The following is a 17757-nucleotide window of genomic DNA, read 5'->3' as shown; positions in this document are numbered from 1 at the left end:
CCTGTGACAAATTCACTAGAGTGTTATATTATATTTACACAAAATAAAACTGGTGACAGACAGCAGCAGGAATGGTTTGGAACCCCATAAAACTCATGCCCAAAACTATTAAGAATAAAATAATCAGTGATAAGGACGGTTAGTAAGTACATTCGTTTTATTTCAAGCATTGAAGTAATTGTTGCATTCACATCACCTTACTTAAGAACGACTGTGAGTCTGTGTTTGTTTGTTTGTTTGTTTGTTTTTTTAACGATCTCATCTTACAGCTAAGGAAAAGAAAAGAAATTTGAAGCAGTCAACTGATTCAAAGTCATGAAGACACGAAAACACACAAAACCATCTGTCCCCAAACCCTACACAATTCACAAAGAATCTGTAAAACTACTTTCCTTCCTTATTTTTTTTCCTGTGATTTACCCACAGAAAGCAATATCTTCCTCCATCTCCACTGAGGTAAGACTTGGCCAGACTTGGAAAACTCTGGATCCCCATCCATTCTACCAAGTGGATGTTCTGTTGGGTGAATTAGTTGACTGAACCATTCTAAACTGTCGGTGATAACTTCTGGCTGTGCGAAGATGCATTTATGACTTATCAGCCATTGCATAGAAACATTACCTGATCTTTTAGGCACAAAGCAAGTACAAAGGAGCTCAAATTCTCGGCACTAGGGGTAGATCACCTCCCTGTTGCAATGCAAAGGCCCTTGCAATTTTGTATTAGCATTTATCTCCTTATAGATGACACAGTATTAAAACAATTGATTAACTTCTCCAGGATATATACATGCACAAGCAACTCTAAATGAACTCAGCAGGTTACATATAAATGGTACATTGGATTTTATATATACTATATTAAATATGTATATTCATGTAACAATAATTATTAAAGCAGAGATTATAGATTTGAGAGAATGAGAAGAAGGCACAGAAGGAGCTGAATGTGTGAAGGAGGAGTGAAAGTGATATAGATGCAGTGCTCTTATATAAAATTTTAAATAAAAATTATTGTCAAAAGAGGATGACTCTCTCTTTGGTCTTGGATAACCAGTTGATGTACTGTCCCCTGGGGAATACTATTTCTGCTATTCTCAGCATTCCTTACTTATATACATTAAACATACATATATACACATATATTTTTATTTTAATATACATATATATACACATACATACTTATACATATCTGTGTGTACATGCAAACAACAATTAATGAAAACAGGCCAGAAATTAGGAATAAAGCAAAAGTGGTATATGGAAGTGTTGGAAGTAGGAAAGGATAAGGTGAAATGATGTAGTTATAATTAAACAATAAAATGAAAAAAGGTGAATGTTGTCCTAGAATGGCTGTTTGTCTCCACACTGGCACCCACCTTCTCTTCCCATTTGAGTTGAAGAAAGTTGTGGACTCTTTTGATTTCTAAACTCAAGAGTACACAGGACACACTGTTCAGTCTTTTACTCTATTTTCTGTGGGTTTGGTGATGTGTTGATGTTCAGTGAAGGAACCCAGACTCAGAAAGACAGAAGCCATGTGTTTTCATTCATATGTGGGTCTGTTTTCAATGTGTGTGTGTGTGTGTGTGTGTGTGTGTGTGTGTAACACATACATGTGGTTGCTGGTTCTGAAACTAGAAGGCTGATTATGAATAGAAAAGAAAGGTTTTAGGTCAGAGTGATACAGAAAAGGGACTATTGTAGCAAAGAGTACAAATGGAGGGATGGAATACTTAAAAACAAATAATGTATAAAATGTAAGGAAGCCTGTTATCTTATATGCTAGTTTAAAAATGAACCAGTGAGGAAAATAATCATTTTTTGGAATCAATCAGATCTCCATTATATATGATTGCAAAGCATATTTATTTTGTTTTAAAGTTGTGTTGGCTTTATATATTTAATTCAGAGATTGCTGTTGCACCCATAGCAAGGGTGGGTGTTTTTGTTCCCTCTTCTGTTCTTTGTGGCCTACAAAGCCTACAGCCCTTAAGTCTGTGGGAAAAAAAAAACACAACTGAATACTGTAACCAGTAAATTGTAAAAGGTTGATAAGAAACCACATTTTGTCACCTGCAAGCTGAACTGCCCAGTTCCCTAGATTCAGCTCCTAAAGACCTATTCCTGCCCACCTGACTGCCTGCCACACTGCTCACCCCACTGCTCACTTTACAGTACACTCACTGCCCACTTCACTGCCCTCCTTACTGCCCACAACACTGCCAGGATTCTGCCCTTAACTCCATCAGGCTTCCTCTGCAAGGTGCAGGTTACACAAATCAGAAGAAAAAGTGAGTGACCTGCCTGCTGGCTGAACTGCTCCACTTCTTAGATGTATTTTCCAAAGACCAATTCCACCCTACCCATCCAGCCCTGCCTCACTGAACACCAACCTGCTAAGCCCTTTGTCCCAATTCTGAAGGACTTTTGCTCTCAAGTACGTAAGTCAGAAGAACAGGTGCAGTCCACACCTGTTTGAAGAACAGGCACAAACCAAACAAGCCAGAAAAACAGAGAAAAGAAATCAGACAGAGACTCCCTGAAGGACCAGAGACAACACCTGCTTCCAGAACCACAGATAGACAGCACACAAGCAGACCTTCTCCACTCACACAGCTTCCCCAATCTCCACTCTCTTCCTCATCACCACATCCTACTCCTCAACTCTGGCAGAGACACCTTGCTGCACCAAACGCTCAACTAGGCAACAGAAATCCAACTCCTGACTTGGGCATGGACTTTTTACTAAGTCAGAGGACATATTGGCACCAGAAATGTAGGCCACAAAGACAAGACGAGGAAACAGAAACCAAGGAACAAAACACCCACTCAATAAAGACAAACACGGAAATCAGCATCTAGACCTATAATCATCCCAAACCCATGTGCCCAAACAGCCAAGTAAGAACACAATCATCACCAATCAAGTCAATGTGGCACAAGGAGAGTCCAACTATCCTACAACAAGATGTGAGTATTCCAACACAGCTGAGAAACAAGAAAATGATCTTAAAGTCCACTTTATGAAGATAGTAGAGGTCCTGAAAGAGAAAAAGAAAAACTCCTTTAAAGAAATCAAGGAAAAGACAAACAAGAAATCAGAGGAAATCAATAAGTCCCTTAAAAAATGCAAGAAAAAAATAAATAAAAAAACAATGGAAGGAAACTGTTCAAGACCTGAAAATGGAAATAGGAACAATAAAGAAAACACAAACCAAGAGAATTCTGGAATAGGAAAATCTAGGTAAGTGAATAAAAACTATAGATTCAAGCATCATCCAAAGAATAAATAAAATGGAAGAGGGAATATCAGGTGATTAAGATATAATAGAAAAATAGATTTGTCAGTCACGCCTATAAAGTTACAAGAAGTTTACAAACACCAAATAGATTGAACCTGAAAAGTAAATGCTGTTTCCATTTAATAATAAAAACAGTAAACATACAGAGCAAAATAAGAATATAAAAAAACTTCATGGGAAAATGCCAAGTAACATATAAAGACTGAACTATTAGAATTAAATTTAACTTCTCAATGGAGAATCTAAAAACCAGAAGGGCCTGGACAGAAGTCCTGCAGACTCAAAGAGACCATGATGACTATACACAGAAAAACTTTAAATCACCAGAGATTGAAAAACAAGCTATTTCCTGACAAAATCAAATTGAAACACTATCTATCCAGAAATCCAACCTTAAAGAAGGTACTGGAAGGAAAACTTCAACCCAAGTTAAATGCCCCTCCAAACCTTACACCAGCAAAACCCAAATAAGGAAGCAACACACACACACACACACACACACACACACACACACACACACACAAACACACACACATACACACACACACTCTACCTTCACCACCACCAACAATGACAATATAACAAGTATTATCAATCATTGGTCATTAATATATCTCTATATCAACGAACTCAATTTCCAAATAAGAAGACCCAGGATAAATATGAGATCCATCCTTCTGTTGCATACAAGAAATACACCTCAACATCAGAGATAAACATTACCTCAGAATAAAGGGTCATAAAAATATTTTCCAAGCAAATGGACCCAAGAAATAAGCTAGTGTAGTGATTCTAATATAAAAAAATAGACCACAAACCAAAATTAATCAAAAGAGATGAAGAAGGATATTTTATATTCACCAAAGGAAAAATTCACCAAAACACCATTATAATTCTTAAAATTTATGACCCAAATTCAAAGGCACTCAAATTTTTAACAGAAACATTACTAAAGCTTAAATGATTCATCAAACCTCACACATTAATACTGGAAGACTTTAATATCCTACCATCATCAATGGGCATGTCATCCAGACAAAAACTAAACCAAGAAATAATGGCGCTGATATTATTAATCAAATGGACCTAACACAAACCTATAGAACATTAAATCCAAACACAAAAGTATACCTTCTTCTTAGCATCTTATGGAACATTCTCCAATATTACCCATACACAGTCAAAAAGCAAGTCTCAACAAATACAAGAAATCGAAATAACTCCCTGTGTTCTATTAGACCACTACAGTTACAGCTGGATTTAAAAAACAACAGAAACAACAGAAAGCCTACAAAGTCATGAAAACTTAACAACTCTCTACTAAACAAATGTTGGGTCAAGACAGAAATAAAGAAAAAATGAAAGACTTCTATAAACTCAACATACCCAAACTATGGGACATGATGAAATTTCCTAGCGTTAAGTGCCTTCATAAAGAAATCAGAATAATTGCATAATAGTAACATAGTAGAATACCTGAAAGCTCTAGAAAATAAAAAGAACCCAAATAGCAATAGACATCAGGAAATTATCAAACTTAGGGCTGAAATCAATAAAATAGAAACAAACAATACAAAAATAAATGAAATAAAAAATTGATCCTTTGAGGAAATCAACAAGATAGATAATCCCTTACCAAACTGAAAGACAGACAGAGATATTCAAATTAACAAAGTCAGAGAAGGGGGACATAACAACAGACATTGAGGAAATCCAGAGACTCGTTAGGTAATTACTTCAAAAACCTATACATCTGGGAAATCTAAAAGAAATTGAAACTTTTCTTGAAAGGTAACACTTATGTAAGTTAAAACAAGATCATATAAACAATTTATACAGACCCATAACTCCTAAGAATATAGAAGCAGTTATTAAAATTATTCCTACCAAAATAAAAAAAAACAGATAAAAATGGTTTTAGTGTAGAATTTCACCAGATATTCAATGAAGGCCTAATACTCATAATCCTTAAAATTTTCCACAATATAGAAACAGAAGGAATATTGCCAAATTCATTGTTCAAGGCTACAGTCACTCTGATTCCCATAACACACAGAGTGTCAACAAAGAAACAGAATTGTAGACTAATTTTCTTCATAAACATTAATGTAAAAATACTCAACAAAATACTTGCAAGCCCAATCCAAGAACACATCAAAAAATATCATCCACTATGATCAAGTAGGCTCCATTAAAAAGATGTATGAATGGTTCAACATACAAAACATGTCCATATTATCCACCATATAAATAAACTGACAGAAAAATATCATATGAAAATCTCATAAGACAGAGAAAAATCCTTTGACAAAATCCAACACCCTTTCATGATAAAAGTCTTTGATCAAGATCCCATCAAAATTCTTCACAGATCTGGAGAGGACAATAATCAACTTTATATGGAAAAAACAAAAAACCCAGGATAGCCAAAACAATCCTATACAATAAAGGATCTTCTGGAGGCATTACCATCCCTGACTTCAAACTCTATTACAGAGCTACAGTAATGAAAACAGTGTGGTACTGGCATAAAAACAGAGAAGTCGACCAATGGAATCATATAGAAGACCCGGATGTTATCCCACAAACCTGTGAACACCTCATTTTCGAAAAAGGTGCTAAAAGTATACAATGGAAGAAAGAAAGCATCTTCAACAAATGGTGCTGACACAACTGGATGTCAACCTGTAGAAGAATGAAAATAGACCCATATCTATCACCATGCACAAAACTCAAGTCCAAATGGATTAAAGACCTCAATATCTGCCCGAACACACTGAACCTGATAGAAGAGAAAGTGGGAAATACCCTACAACAGATGGGCACAGGAGATCGCTTCCACTGTATAACCCCAGAAGCACAGACATTAAGGGCAACATTGAAGAAATGGGACCTACTTAAACTGAGAAGCTTCTGTAAGGCAAAGGACACTGTCACTAAGACACAAAGGCAACCTACTGACTGGGAGAAAATTTTCACCAACCCTGCAACAGACAAAGGTCTGATCTCCAAAATATATAGAGAACTCAGGAAACTAGACTTTAAAATGCTAATTAACCCAATTAAAAAATGGGGCACTGAACTGAATAGAGAATTCTCAACAGAAGAAGTTCAAATGGCCAAAAGCCACTTAAGGTCATGCTCAACTTCGTTAGCAATCAGGGAAATGCAAATCAAAACAACTTTGAGATATCATCTTACACCTGTCAGAATGGCTAAAGTCAAAAACACTAAGGATAGCCTTTGCTGGAGAGGCTGTGGAGGAAGGGGTACCCTCATCCATTGCTGGTGGGAATGCAATCTTGTGCAACCACTGTGGAAGCCAGTGTTTCGGTTTCTCAGGAAATTCGGGATCAACCTACCCCTGGACCCAGCAATACCACTCTTGGGAATATACCCAAGAGATGCTCTATCATATGACAAAAGCATTTGTTCAACTATGTTCATAGCAGTATTATTTGTAATAGCCAGAACCTGGAAACAACCTAGATGCCCATCAATAGAAGAATGGATGGAGAAAGTATGGAATATATACACACTAGAGTACTACGCTGCGGTAAAAAACAATGACTTCTCGAATTTTGCATGCAAATGGATGGAAATAGAAAACACTATCCTGAGTGAGGTATCCCAGACCCAAAAAGATGAACATGGGATGTACTCACTCATAATTGGTTTCTAGCCATAAATAAGGGTCACAGAGTCTACAATAGGTGAACCTAAAGAAGCTAAGTAAGAAGGTGAACCCAAGGAAAAACATATAGTTTTCCTCTTGGCTAAGGGAAGTAGACAAAATTGCCGGGGAGAAAATTGGGATCTTGGGGGTGGGGTGGGATGGGGGTAAGGGAGGATGGGGAGAAAAGATAGAAGGGAAGGAGGGGGGGCTTGGGGAAACAGGAGGATTGGGATAAAGGAAGGTTGGATAGGGGAGCACGGAACCACAATTCTTAGTTAAGGAAGCCACTTTAGGGTAGACAAGAGACCCTAGAGGGGCTCCTAGGTGCCCAAGCTGAGGTCCCCAGTTAGTTCCTTGGGCAGCTGAGGATAGGGAACCTGAAATGACCCTATCCTAGAGCAATACTGACGAATATCTTGCATATCATCAAAGAACCTTCATCTGGTGATGGATGGAGATAGAGACAGAGACCCACACTGGAGCACTGACTGAGCTCCCAAGGTCCCAATGAGGAGCAGAAGGAGGGAGAACATGAGCAAAAAAGTCGGGACCACGAGGGGTGCACCCACCCACTTAGACAGTGGAGCTGATCTACTGGGAGCTCACCAAGGCCAGCTGGAATGTGACTTAAAAAGTATGGGATAAAACTGGACTCTCTGAACATGACGAACAATGAGGTCTGATGAGACGCCAAGGACAATGGCACGGGGTTTTGATCCTACTTAATGTGCTGCCTTTGTGGGAGCCTAGCCAGTTTGGATGTTCACCTTCCTAGATATGGACGGAGGGGGAGGACCTATGACTTACCACAGGGCAGGGAACCCTGACTGCTCTTTGGACTGGAGAGGGAGGGGGAGAGGAGTGGAGGTAGGGGGAGAAGGTTGGGAGGAGGGGGAAAAGGCTGGGAGGAGGGGGAGGGAAATGGGAGGCTGGGAGGAGGTGAGGTGGAAACTTGTTTTTTTTTTTTTTTTTTATCCTTTTCTCAATAAAAAAAAAAGAGTAAATTGAAGAGTTTGAGGAAGGGCCTTGAATTCACTGGCATGGAACACAATTTCCTAAAAACAGAACACCAATATAGTAGGGATTAAGATCAACAGTTAATAAATTGAAATCTCATTAAACTGAAAACTTTCTGTAAGCAAAGGACACTATCAATGGGACAAAACGGGAGCCCACCAAATAGGAAAATATTTTCAACAATTCCACATCTGACAGAGGGCTAATATTCAAAATATATAAAGAATTCAAGACACTAGACCTCAAAACCCTAAATAATCCACTTAAAAAATGGGGTATATATATATCAAAACAGAATTCTCAAAAGAAGAATCTCAAATGGCCAAAAAAAAAAAACAATAACAAAAAAACAAACACTTAAAGAAATGTTCAGCATCCTTATCCATCAGGGAAATGCAAATCAAAATAAATTTGATGTTTGATCTTACACCTGTCAGAATGACTAGGATCAAAGCCACAGGTGACAGCTCATGCTGGCAAGGATATGGAGCAAGAGGAGCAATCCTCCATTGCTGATGGGAATGAAAACTTGTATAGTCTCGTCAGAAATAAATATGATGGCTTCTAGGAAAACGGAGAATCAATCTATCTCAAGATCCATCTGTATCACTCCTGACTGTATACTCAAAAAACTTCATCCTACCACAAGAAAACTGGTTCTGCTATATTCATAGCAGCTTTACTCATAGTAACCAGAACCTGGGAACAAGCTACTTTGTTTCCTCTACTGAAGAATGGATAAAGACAATGTGGTACATTTACACAATGGAGTATTACTTTGTGTTAAGAAGGAATGACTTGATAAAATTTTCAGGCAAATAAATGGAACTAGAAAAAATCATCCTGAGTGAGGTAACCCAGACTCGGAAAGACAAATATGGTATGCACTCGTAAATGAACATTAGTTTTAAATAAAAGATAATCATGCTTGGTCCACAGACCCAGGGAGGCTAACAACAAGGGATACAAGGGTCTCTTGGCAATGGGAAGTGAAATAGATTGGAAGAACTAGAAGGATCTGGGACACAATGGGAATAGGGCCCACGGAATCAACCGACCTGGACTCATGGGGGCTCACTGAGATTCGGGAGCCATAAGTTATGGCTGAATAGCTTCTTGCTTTTGTAGGTTTTCTAACAGTTAGAACAGGGGCTGTCTCTGACTCTTTGCCTATTTGTAGGACCATTTTCCTCCTCTTGTGTTGCCTTGTCTCCCATTGATGTGATAGTACGTGCTTGGTTTTATTCTAGCTTCCCAGGGTGAATTTGATTGATGTTCCTGGGAGGTCTGCTCTTCTCTGAGGGGAAGCATATTGTAAGGTAGATTTGGGAGAGAGAGAAGTTGGGGAAGGGAAGAATGAAGGGGGGAACTGACATGAGGATGTAATATATGAGAGAAGAAAAAGAAGAAAAACACACTTTCAATCCAAAGGTTGAAGAACCACAATAGGTTTCTATAGAGATTACAGAAGCCCTCGTGATGACTTATATATACCCCAGGAGACAAATATTCAGATCAAGTTTAGTTTTAGTGCTTACCTTTATCAGTACCTTGGGGAAGACAGTTTCTCAAGAATATGAAAGGTTAAAACTGAAAACATTCTGTAAAATATCGGGACATACTTTACCTTGTGGCTGCTTCTGCCCTTTCCTAATTCTGGTGAGTGTGTGTGTGTGTGTGTGTGTGTGTGTGTGTGTGTGTGAGAGAGAGAGAGAGAGAGAGAGAGAGAGAGAGTTTAAGAATATTTTTTATTCTTATCAATTAAATAAAAAAGATGTGTAATCTATCCTAAAATAGTCCCACTCTGCTCTGGAGGACATCTCTATTCAAGGAGGCTGGGCCAGTAGAACAGTTGGGAAAAGGATGGTCACTTATTTTCCCTGTGTTGTACCAAGATGTCCATGCTCCCTGCCACCTGGATCATTTAGCAGTCCTGATTAAAGAGCACAAGGCCTGGCAGTCTGGGAAAGGCTATTCCCTGGTGCCACCTGGACTGCCTTGGGCTGCAAGAAGCCATGCTGTCTCCCAACAATCTGTCGTTCTGCTGTGTCCCAATAACCTTTGGCAAATGCAAAAGCAAACAGGTGCTTCAAGGCAGAGGGGTTACAATAGAGAGAATTTGCCCTTTATTTATATTTTTATTAACTATCTCTATCACTGCAAGAAGTCATTTGGGGATTTCTCTAAGTATCAAGAACACCTCTGGGTTCTCCAAGCTTTTAGATCAAATTGCATGTAGATATAAAGTGGCCATCTTTTTATGCCACTTAGTCTGTTTCACAGGGTACTGAGATTTACGGTAGTATTTTAAAACCAGGGCATTTTATAAAAATGTGTAAGTGCTGGTGTGTATTGTGTATGTTTGTGTGTGTGTGTGTGTGTGTGTGTGTGTGACAGAAAAAGGGAGAGGTGTAAAGATAGAGAAAATCATGGAGAGATAGCATAGAACTATATCTTGTAGTGTCTTTCAATTAATGTGAACAGAACTAAATATCCAGCTATGTGAACACTACTCCTACAAGTCTTATTGCTCAGATTCCATTAACACCAGACAGTGTAGGTGTCTCCTATTCCTACATGGCTAACAAGATGACCACCAGTCAGTTGATAAGTGTCAAGGCACAGCACGGGATCAGTAGGCCTGTGGAGACCTGATTGCTTCCTGCCCAATCAGGAAGGGACAGTAATCACTGGTCTTCTGTTCACTACTGTCTGAGAGACGCAGGTCCAGTATTGGTAGATACTCTTTCTTTTCAAAAAAAAAGCTAATCTACCAGAATTCATGCTAGCTCTACTGACATGAAAATGGGAAATCCACAAGCTGAGGCTTGCCTTTGAAACATACTCTACAGAATATGTCTTTACCATTAAATTGCTCATCCTGGGTACAGCTCTCTCATCTCACCCCACCCTTCCCAGTCCTCTTCTCCCATAAACAGCCTGAAACGTAAAGATGACGATTTTTCCTTTCAGAAATGTCCTCAGGATTGGAAAGTAGGTCAGAAGTAAATCACCTGCCTAGCTTGTGAAAGATTGAAATGTGGTCCCTCAAATACAAAACAAAACAAAAATATAATTGTAACCATTTCTTTAGAGTATAAGAATAGTTAAAAGTAAACAAGTGGTAAAAAATTTTTTATAATTAACATTCCTTAATTAGGACAAAATTTAGTTGATATTACCAACTGACTTTTATTTGAATTTATTGTTTGCTTCCATATCAAAACAGAAAGATTTTCTAGTAAATGTCTACAATTTGAATTCTGTAACTCATTTTTACTGAGGTTTAATAATGTTACACAAATTCATAATCAGAAAAAAATACATAATGTTGTTTATACAATACCATCACAGATGCCCTGGAAATTTCTGATAAATGCCGTAATAGGCTCCATGGGACCAGAGGAACATGGAGAAAGATTTTACAAAATAAGATGGAGAATTCTACATTTGAGGGTTTTAGCAATGCTATATGATTCTTTCTAATGCAATACAGATATCTCTATTATCTATCATTATTTCTCCAGTTCTGCTCTCAAAGTCCTCTTGAATTATGATAGCTGCTCTCTATTATCTGCCATAATTTTTTAAAACTTTGCTCTCAAAGTCCCTTTGGGTCATAAAGTACCAAGTAAGCCAAAGATTGTCCTATATGTTTTATTGCCTTGGCATTTTATACACTGAATGTTGGATGAGAAAATATTTAAATATTTATCTAAACATTAAAATAAATTCATTAGGCATACCAAATATTTAATTGGAAATTAGCAATTGAAACAAAGTTTATCTGGGAATGTGACTCAGTGATAGTGTGCACGCCTAGCATTGGTAAATTCTTGAGTTCTGATCTACATAACCACATGCCAAAGTCCAACTTATCTGCAGAGATAGCATTTACTGTTTTTGCAGTGGAACTCAGTTTAGTTCTCAACACTCACATCTGAATTCTCACAGCTGCCTATAATTCTAGGTCAAGGAGATAGGACACCTACTCCTATTCAAACTGGTATCCACATAGACCTGGCAAATATGCACAAAAACACAATATATACATTCTTTTCATATTCTCTGTAACTTCTATGTGTTCTAGATTAATAGAATAAGGCTAAACATATATATGTGTTATATATATATGCATGTATATATGTATATGCATGCCTTTGCAATAATGAAGCATACATGGGCAGCCCGTATATGGCAGTTCTGTTGAACTTGTCCATATAGGGTTTCATGGTCTAAGTTAATGAGTATGACTGACCAGGTCCCTTGTCGAGAGGGCACCATATCACATTACAGATGGTTGCAAGTCATCATATGGTGGCTAGGAATTGACCCCAGGACCTTTGGAAGAGCAGAAGGTGCTCTTAACCACTGAGCCATCTCTTTTTTTTTTCATTCTTATGTTTTGTTGTTGAAATTTAGAAAAAATTCTGATCACACATGTAGCTTTTAAGATATAACTAGTCCTTCCTTTTCAAGAAGAATAATGTATATTCATATGTATGTATATGAATAGTCTATGATATTGTATAAAACTTGAGTCATAATATTTTCTTAAAGTGTAGCTTGACTATAGAAGCAATTTTTTTTTATTCTTTTCTCGTATATTACATCCTGACTATGAATTTCTCTCCCTTCTCTTTCCCCACTTTATACCCCCATCTTCCTTCTTCCCAAGTTCCACTCCACACCCTCCTGTCTGACTCTCCTTAAAAAAAGAGCAGGCCTCCCAGAGACATCAACCAAGCAAGAATATCAAGTTACAACAAGACCAGGCACATACCATCACATCACCACTGGACAAGGCAACACAGGAGGAGGAAAAGGGTCTCACAAGTAGACAAAATAGTCAGACACAGCCCTTGCTGTCACTGTCAAGAACACCAAGATTCTCAGCCATAACATATATGCAGAAGACCTAAGGCAAACTTCCATGAGACCAGGTCATTTGGTTCTGTGGGCCCTGTTCTCATGGCGTTTCTGACACCTCTGGTTTCTCTGATTCTTTCTCCCCCTTCTCAGTAGGACTCCCGGAGCTCTGCCTAATATTTGACTGTGGGATTCTGCAATGGCTCCCATCAGTTGCTGGATGAAATCTCTCGGGTATCTTTGGTGATAATTCTTCTAGGCTCTGGTACCAAAATACTGTGCAGGTAAGACACACTGTTAGCCCGAGGTTTTGTGGCTGAGCTGGTGTTCCAATGCCTCTACTTGAGGCCTTTTCTGGTTACAGAAGATGGCCATCTCAGGCTCCATGGTCACCATTAGTAGGAGCCTTTGCTAAGATTACTCTCATAGATTCCACAGAGTTTCCATTGTGCTGTTTCCATTTCCTCCATGAAATATCCTCTAAGTCTAGTCATTTCTCCCAGAATTTTCTACCTCCCTCAGCCATAACCACCTGATCACCTAATCCTAAACACCTCCAGTCTACCCATGCATTCTATTCTATTTTCCCTTCTCATCCCCCATTAAGTCCTTTTTTTTTTTTTTTTTTTTTTTTTTTTTTTTTTTTTTTTTTGCCTCTCTGTGTCTGTGAACCCTAGCATGATGGTTTTTTTACTTAACGTTTTTCTGGGACTGTATTACCTCAGTCAGGCTTTTTTTTTTCTAATTCCATCCATTTATTTGCAAGTTTCCTGATGTCATTGTTTTTAACAGCTGAGTACTTCTCCACTGAATAATAAATGAAGCACATTTTCTTGTCCAGTAGAGGAAACAGCATAGCTTGTTCCCAGTTTCTAGCCACTATTAATAAAGCTGCTATGATCATAGTTGAGCAAGTGTCCCTGTGGTAAGATGGAACTTCCCAAGGGTATATGGCCATGGCCAGGAGTGGTATAGCTGGGTCTTGAGGTAAATCTGTTCCCAATTTTCCGAGAAACCACCATATTGATTTCCAATGTTTCTGTATAAGTTTGCGCTTCCATCAACAATAGAGGAGTGTTCCCTTTGCCCCTCATTCTTGCCAGCATAAGCTGTGTTTTTGATCATTCTGACAGGTGTAGGATGGAATCTCAAAGTTGTTTTGATTTGCATTTCCCTGATGGCTAAGAATGTTGAATGTTGCTTTGCTTCTCAGTCATTTTGTTTCCTTTTACTGATAATTCTCTGTTTAGAGCTGCACAACATTTTTAATTTAGTTTATTGATGCCTTATTTCTCCAGTTCTTTTTACATCTTTGAAATTCAGTCTCTGTCAGAGGTGGAGTTGATGGAAATCTTTTCCCATTCTGTGGGCTGCCATTTTATCCTATCTGCTGTATTCTTTGTCTTGAAGAAGACTTTCAAAAGCTGAAAGGTAGTCCACAGAATGGGACAGTCTAGAACCTCAAATCTTGGATTCATTAGATTTTTTTTCATTCTGCTGCATTAAAGTTCAGTATGTTGTGTGAGACAATGAGCAGATGATTTTCCATATTTGGTTTGTACCATTATCCACCAATTATTTGGAGAACTGGTCTTTTAATGAGTTATGAAAATCTTTATTAAAAGCTCAAATCTTATCAAGGGTGATAAATATTGTTGGCTGTCTTTTTTTGAAGGGACTGTATGAGTTCATCATTCATTTTGAGGACGTACCTGCTCCACACCTGAGTTAGAGCCTGTCCATTGTTTTTAAGGGAAAATATTTTAAAACACAAGATTTTTGATGGAATTAAAAAAATATTTCAGTGTTCTTTATTGTGACGTCATGATAATTTGCCAAGCAGCAAAGGCATCTCTCCTACGCATTTCCCTTCAGCACACAAAATACTAAGAAGGCATGAACTCAGGAGTTGATAGTTAATAAATCAATAGCCTTTACTGTTTTATGAAGAACATTGCTCAGTACAACTCGCTGTGCTTTGCCTGTGCTGTAGAGTGATTAAACAGCACAAGTTCCTAGTAACTCAGAGTTTATGTTGATTTTCTCTGAAATGCAAACATGTTTGATCACAGATGTTATTACATCCATGGTATAAATGCCATTACTTTGAAACAAAGACAAGTATCCTTTGATACTATATCTTTAAATATTTTAAAGAAACCTTTGAGTTCTTTGAGTTCGGCCTAGCATAGCTTGCTGTTTCATTGCATTTCAAGACTCACATCTTCCTCCATAATTCATTTGCATCCATTTAAATACAGCTTGGTGGAACCCGAATCGGGAGGGCAAAAGGGAGGGCGGTAGTTCCTTTGTCTCCATAGCCTGCCTGCAGCAAGCAGGGTGGGCCCTTTGTGTGCAAGCTACCCAAGCAGCACGGAGTTTCGATCTGGGCACCCAGTGAGACATCATTGCGGTGAGTGAGTGTGGCAGCAGCGGGGATCAGGGAACTCAGACATTCCTCATCCCCCCTCCACTTCCTGTTCATCCTGCAGGGGCCCAATACCTCCTCTCTCTTCCTATCCCACCCAGCTTACATGCAGAACCCCCTACCCCCTGTCTTTCTCCCTCACTCCCTCCCTCCCCTCTTTGGCAGCATAGCACCTCCCAGCTCAGCCTGCTAGGGTGCTGGGACCGAACCCGAATCTGGAGGGCAAAAGGGAAGGCGGTAGTTCCTTTGTCTCCATAGCCTGCCTGCAGCAAGCAGGGTGGGCCCTTTGTTTGCCAGCTAACCAAGCAGCACGGAGATCCGATCTGGACACCAGGAGAACCATCACTGGGGAGTGACATCACTGGGAAGGTACATCAGTGTGCAAGAAGACCTGATCCTGTAAAAGAAGATCCATAGGGGAGTATTGGGAGGAAGAGATGGGCAGACACCAATGCAAGAATTCACCCAACAATCTGAAAAACAACATGAAAACACCAGAAGCCAGCGACCTCACAACAGGAGGACATAAACACCTTAATCAAGAAGTAGTAGAAAAAATTGACTTCATGAAAGTGATTGACACCCTTAAACAGCATGTAAAAAATGCCCTTATAGAAATGGATGAGAAGTATAACAGAAAGTTCGAGGAATTGAGTAAATCAGTGAATGATACCCTAGGAAACCAAGGAAAAACAATCAAGCAGATAATGGAAACAGTTCAAGACTTGAAAACTGAAATGGAGGCAAAGAAGACAACACAAACAGAGGGCTGGCTGGACATGGAAAATCTAGGTAAACGAATAGAGACTACAGAAACAAACATAACCAGCAGAATACAAGAGATAGAAGAAAGAATCTCAGATTCTGAAGATAACATAGAGAAAATAAACGCACTGATCAAAGAAAACAGCAAGTCCAACAAACTCTCATCACAAAACATTCAGGAAATATGGGACACAATAAAAAGACGAAACCTAAGAATAATTGGAGTAGAAGAAGGAGAAGAGGTGCAGCTCAACGGTCCAGAAAATATACTTAATAAAATTATAGAAGAAAACTATTCCAACCTGAAGAAAGATGTACCTATGAAGGTTCAAGAAGCTTACAGAACACCGAATAGTCTGGATCAAAAAAAAAAAATCCCCTCGCCATATAATAATCAAAACACAAAGCATACAGAATAAAGAAATAATATTAAGAGCTGCAAAGGACAAAGGCCAAGTTACTTATAAAGGTAAATCTATCAGACTTACACCTGACTTCTCTATGGAAACCATGAAAGCCAGAAGGTCCTGGATAGATGCACTGCAAAAACTAAGAGACCATGGATGCAAGCCCAGAATACTATACCCAGCCAAGCTTTTGTTCACTATAAATGGAGAAAACAAAATTTTCCAGGATAAAAACAAATTTAAACAATATGTAGCCACAAATCCAGCCTTACAGAAAATAATAGAAGGAAAATCACTAACCAAGGAGTCCAACAATGACCAAAATAACTCAGACATCTAGAGACCCTTCACCAGCGCAACTCAAAGAAGGGAAACACACAAACCCTACTACTAAAAAAGTGACCGGAATTAACAACCACTGGTCATTAATATCACTTAATGTCAATGGGCTCAACTCACCTATAAAAAGGCACAGGCGAAGAGATTGGATACGAAAACAGGATCCAACATTCTGCTGTTTACAAGAAACACACTTCAACCACAAAGACAGGCACCTACTCAGAGAAAAGGGCTGGGAAAGGGCTTATCAAGCAAATGGACCTAAGAAACAAGCAGATGTGGCAATACTAATTTCTAACAACGTTGACTTCAAACTTAAATCAATCAGAAGAGATGGAGAGGGGCATTTTATACTCATAACAGGAACAATTCATCAGGATGAAGTCTCAATCCTGAATATATATGCCTCGAATATAAAAGCGCCCACGTATGTAAAAGAAACATTGCTAAAACTCAAGGCAGCCATCAAACCACACACACTAATAGTAGGAGACTTCAACACTCCTCTCTCACCAATGGACAGGTCAATCAGACAGAAACCTAACAGAGAAATCAGAGAATTAATGGAGGTAATGAAGCAAATGGACTTAACAGACATCTATAGATTATTCCACCCAAAGAGGAAAGAATACAGCTTCTTCTCTGCAGCTCATGGAACCTTCTCGAAAATTGACCACATACTCGGTAACAAAGCTAACTTACACAGTTACAAAAAAATATTAGTAACCACCTGTGTCTTATCAGATCACCATGGATTAAAGTTAGAATTCAACAACAATGCTACTCCCAGAAAGCCATGGAAACTGAACAGTCAACTACTGAACCATACCTGGATTAAGGAAGAAATAAAGAAAGAAATTAAAATCTTCATTGAATTCAATGAAAATAAAGAAACAACATACTCGAACTTATGGGACACTATGAAAGCAGTCCTAAGAGGAAAGTTCATAGC

Source organism: Microtus oregoni, unplaced genomic scaffold, assembly GCF_018167655.1.
Source record: "Microtus oregoni isolate MIOR12 unplaced genomic scaffold, Mior012 000027F_ref0000203, whole genome shotgun sequence".
NCBI lineage: Eukaryota > Metazoa > Chordata > Mammalia > Rodentia > Cricetidae > Microtus > Microtus oregoni.
This window is presented reverse-complemented; position numbering follows the sequence as displayed.